The sequence below is a fragment of the Muntiacus reevesi genome, chromosome 16 (assembly GCF_963930625.1).
Source record: "Muntiacus reevesi chromosome 16, mMunRee1.1, whole genome shotgun sequence".
Taxonomy (NCBI): Eukaryota; Metazoa; Chordata; class Mammalia; order Artiodactyla; family Cervidae; genus Muntiacus; species Muntiacus reevesi.
In genome coordinates this window covers 34,758,296-34,763,513 of record NC_089264.1, presented here as the reverse complement: position 1 = coordinate 34,763,513, position 5,218 = coordinate 34,758,296, and positions in this window count along the sequence as shown.

Here is a 5,218-nt window from a genome sequence, read left to right as displayed (position 1 = left end):
TCCGTTCCCGCTGACTGACGGCAGCTCCAACCAACCCACGCTTCACGAGGAGGCGCGCCCGCGGCCCGGCCCTTAGTCGCAGCCAATCACAGGTTCCGACAGGAACCGTGCTCCCCGCGAGATCAGTTTGACTTGACTGACTTTAGCAGCTCGCAGCAGAGCGACGTCGACTTGGGCCAGTCGTGGCTTTTGGGGGATGTCCGCCCTCCTGAAGGCCATGGGGCGCAAACCAACGAGGGAACGCCTCGGCGGTGGACGAGAAATCTTGGTACCTCGCCATAGGTTTCCCTTGTAGCTCAGTTGGTAAAGAATCTGCCTACGATGCAGGAGACTCGGGTTCCATTCCTGGGTTGGGAAGATCCCCTGGAGAAGGAAATGGCAATCCACGCCAGTATTCTTGCCTGGAGTATCCCGTGGACTGTAGCCTACCAGGCTCTTCTGTCCATGGAATCGCAAGAGTCGGACACGACTTAGCGACTAAACCACCTCCACCACATAGGATTGAGGAGAGGTGGTGTTGTGTCGCTTGGGGCAATGGCTCGGTAGTTGTGACCTCTAGGAATGAGAACGAAATGCCAGCATTTAGCACTTTGCAGGGCAAAGGTATTGGAAGGCATCAGGTTTCACTGCTATTCTTTGAAACATTCACAGTACACCTTTCTTCCTGACTGAGCAGGCATCTTGTGATCCCTTGGGAATTTTGTTTTTGTTTTTGTTTTTTGTTTGTTTTTTTTTACCTTTTTTTTTGGCTGTGGCCCACAGGCTGTGAGATCTTGGTTCCCTGACCAGGGATGGAACCCCTGTCCCCTGTAGTGGAGCGAGAGTCCTAACCACTGAACTGCCAGGAAATGCTCATTGAGAATGTTGGTTCTTTCATTTGACAAGCATAAGCATTGATATTTGTTTAGGGAGGACCTTTTGAATACCTGGCACTGGGATATAATCTTAAAGCAAATAGATATGATAGTCGCCTTCATAAAGCTGCCAGTCTAATTGAGGAGGAAGAGGGAGAAGACGAACAGGTAAACAAGCCAATAAAATAATAACAAATCACGACAAGGAATGAAATAGACAAGATGTGGGTATAGAGAATAATTGGAGGTTGAAGTTAGATAGGGAGGGTTGTTATGTAAGAACTTTATTACATTTAATGGAAGAGTGAGGTCAGTCAGCCATGGAACTTGGAAAGAGATGACTGTTCTGGGCAGACAAGACGCAGAGCAAACGTCCTGAGGTGGGACAGCTTGACATTTTGGGAGAACAGAAAGAAGGCCAGTGTGGCTCTAGTTTAGAGGGAGAGCGAGAGCAGCATGACAAAAGGAGAGAAGGTAGACAGAGGCCTGCTGATGTAACCAAGACTTGGAATTTTCTTTACATTTTAAATTTAATGAGACCCTATTGAGGCATTTTAGGCAAAGTAGCAAAAGAATCTGGTTTAGACTGTAAATCGCTTTGGTTAATGTGCAGAGAACAAGCAGAATAGGGTATTGGGAGACTGGTTAGGAGACTAAATCAGAGGAGCTTCAAGGCAGGAGATGACCTGGTTTAAACTGGTGATTCCACTGGAGGTAAAGAAAAGCTGAGAGACTGAAGATTTTAAAGATAAATTATTATTATTTGCTATATCTTTTTACTGTAATAGACTGTAAACCACAGTCATATTGTTTTAACTTATTGGGTAGCCTGGTCCCAGGACAACTCTTTTGAATCCAATTCATTGAGTATTCTCTTTAGAGAGTGATTCTGTTTTCATGCGCCACGTGCAGTTTTCTTTTTAAAAACCTTTTATTGCCATCAGAGAAGGCAATCTTATTTACAGAAAGCCCCTCTCCCACCATGTTTGTATGTATATCCATATATCCATACATATATCTTAAGAGGATATGTGTGCTAAGTCGCTCAGTCGTGTCCTACTCTTTGTGACCCCATGAACTATAGTCCTAGGCCGCCAGTCTCCTCTGTCCATGTGATTTCCCAGGCAAGAATACTGGAGTAGATTGCCATGTCCTTCTCCAGGGGCTCTTCCTGACCCAGGGATCGAACTCTCATCTCTTACATCTCCTGCATTGGCAGATGGCTTCTTTACCACTAGTGCTAGCTGATAAGTCTCTAAGTGTATACAGCTCAGTGAATTTTCACAATCTGAACACACCTGTGTATCCACTACCCAGATCAAGAAACAAAATATTATTTCCATCAAGGGACTCTGTCATACTGCCTCCCAGTCATTGCCTATCCTGACTTCTAACACCATAGATTAGTTTTGCCTCTTTTTGGACTAGATATATATAGAATCATAAAGTATGCATTCTTTTGTGCTTGACTTCTTTACTCAACTTTATACTTATGAGATCCTTCCATATAGCTGTCGATTATTGATGTTATTTCATTCTGTAAGTGTACCTTTTACACTTCCAGAATGTAAGTGTACATTTACCTTTCTGATGAATGTTATGGTAGGCTTCAGTTTGGAGCTATTATAGGTAGTGTTACTATAAACATACTAATACCTGTCTTTTGGCCTTTTCTTTTGATGGAACATTTTGGTGGCTGAGTTTTAAATACAATTAAATTATTTTTGAATCTGTTCATCTGTAACATACTACTATATATTTCAATATCTCAAACATATAAACACCAGATCATGAAGGACTTTGCTCTCACAAATGTGAAAACTTTTGGCAACAAGAACTGTTGATGTGAGAAATTTTCAGTTTGGAAGTCTAAAACATTTGGAATTGCATTTGCCATTTTGACCTTCTTTTCAAGCAGTCACAAACTACATGTCCAGGATTTGAGAACATCATGACTTTGCTACATCTTTTTACTGTAATGGACTGTAAACCACAGTCATGTGATAAGCAAGGTCAGTTAGGCTGTCCCGAAGAATGTGCAAATGTTTGGTACTAAAACAGTCCTTGGCCTTGAAAATCATACCATTCTTTATCCTACCACAGTTGTTTAGGAATAGAGCCAGCAATTTATTTCTTTTGAATTATATATTTCTGTTTTTTTACTCTCTGAAGCATGGAAAGAGAGCCAGTCTCAGAGATAACTATTATCAGCTGACAGACTCTTCTGCATAACAAGACAACCCTTATTTACTGTACATTCCTACTCTCATATTCCTGTAACTTGTCTTCTCCATTCAGAAACCCTCTTTCCTTTGTTTTGCCTAAAATAGTACATAAACCGCCATCATTTGGTCTCCTAGAGTCTTATTTCTTTATGAAATTTCCACACATACTTACATAATTAAAACTGTTTTTTCTCTTGCTGATTTGTTTTTAACAGTTTAATTTCCAGGGCCCTTAGGCAGAGAACCTAAGAAGGTAAAGGGAAACATTTATTTCTTTTGCTGCATTAGAATTGGCAATTCTCCAAGTAAGAATATGCACTACTTTTGGCCTCATGCCTAAAGCACAGGCTATTAGGCTGTATTTTCCCACAGTTCAGGCAGTTCTATCCCGAAATGCTAGCCCAGCTGTCCCTACTGTGTATCACCAGAATAACTGTCAAAGCACTGACTCAAAGAAGTTTTACATCTTGTCTTTGGACCCTATTAAAACTTGTAGTGGTGATTTTATTTTAGAATATAATTGTTGCTCTTTTCCCACAAACAGGGGAAAAATAAGCTTCACTCAGTACCAGTGTTATAGAGATCTGAATTATCTTTCCATTTCTACCTCTGACTTTTCTATTTGACCTTTCAAAAGTATGTTAGTCACTCAGTCGTGTCTGACTTTTTGCATCCCCATAAACTGTATGTAGCCTCTGTCCATGGAATTCTCCAGGCAAGTATTCAAATATTCAATTAAATATTTGGATAAGGGGTCCTTATTCAAATATTTAATCTCAATATACATCACTCTCATATAGAACTGTTGTGAGGAAACTGCATTTTATAAATGTAGAAAAGATTATAAACAAAATTGCATTTTGTTACTTAAATTGCAAAAGCTCAAAATCAAGGAAATGAAATGTGATAGTCATTAACAACATTTGCAAATATTTCCTGCTCTCCACTTCCCAGGCAATTTCTATTCCTTTTGTGGGTGATGCTGTGGGAAGATGGGGTACCTGTGACTAGTTTAGGTCAGTGACTTGTGAGTGGAGGTGACAGGGCTGCAGCATTTTAATGTTCCTCTGCATGACCCTTCAAGGTTTATTTCCCTCTGCCACTACAACCAGCAAAGTTCCAGATCATGTCTGCATCTACAATTTGGGTCCCTGAGTAACTATGAAGAACAGAATCCTGCTGCCAACCCATCATAGCCAGATAGCCTGAGCAAGAAACAAAGCTTTGTTGTTTTTGAAACCATTGGGTGTCATTTTGGGTGCTCCCCAACAGGTCCAGTACCACAGACCTTTGGGTTTCCTCACAGAAAAGAATTTAGCAAGAGGCAAAGTGATAGATAAGAAGTGATTTACTAGAATAGAACGCTTGTGAGGCTAATAAGCAGGCAGGCATGGGGGTACCATGCACAGAGAACTTACTGGGCTACAGTTTTACAATCAAAGAACAGTAGGGTGGGGGTGGAGAGAAGAATTTCTTTGTCTTTCTTGAGTAGACATCATGCTTCCATCATCAGTTCCTCCTCCAGGTTGAGCAGGGGAGTTTTCTTGTCCCTACATGGTCAAGCTAGGTCCACAAATTACTATTTTTTATGTGTGCAGAAAGCACATCCTAGGGATCACTAACTTACTGAGCTCATTGAGCAGGATATGGGTCTCATGTCACCATTGTTTCATTGTTTTGGGGCATGTCTCATGTTTCTGTTGCATGATTTTGTTGCTAAGCTAGACTGCTTGGTTTTGTGGTTGAGCAAACCTACTTTCCTGAGTAATCATTAATTTACAGAGGTCTCTCATACTTTTTCTACTTACAATCCTCTAGTGGGATTAACTATTTAATCACCACAGTCCCTTTATTCTGTCCCTATCATTTTGAATCACTGATATTGTTTGTTACTGCATCTTGAACCAGCTTAACCTAGCCTATCCTGACTCATACCAGTAGCTCCAACTTAATGTCATTTGGTTGAGTTTTTCTTGGGGCAATTTTAGTCAAAAAGAAATTTTCATTTATTTTTTCAGTAACTTTTCATGAAGTTCCTATGGGGTTTACAGCAATGAACGAACAATATACATGTCTCTATTCTCATGAAAATTGGGAGAGAGCAAAGGAGACATTAGGCATATATCTAAGTATGATGAA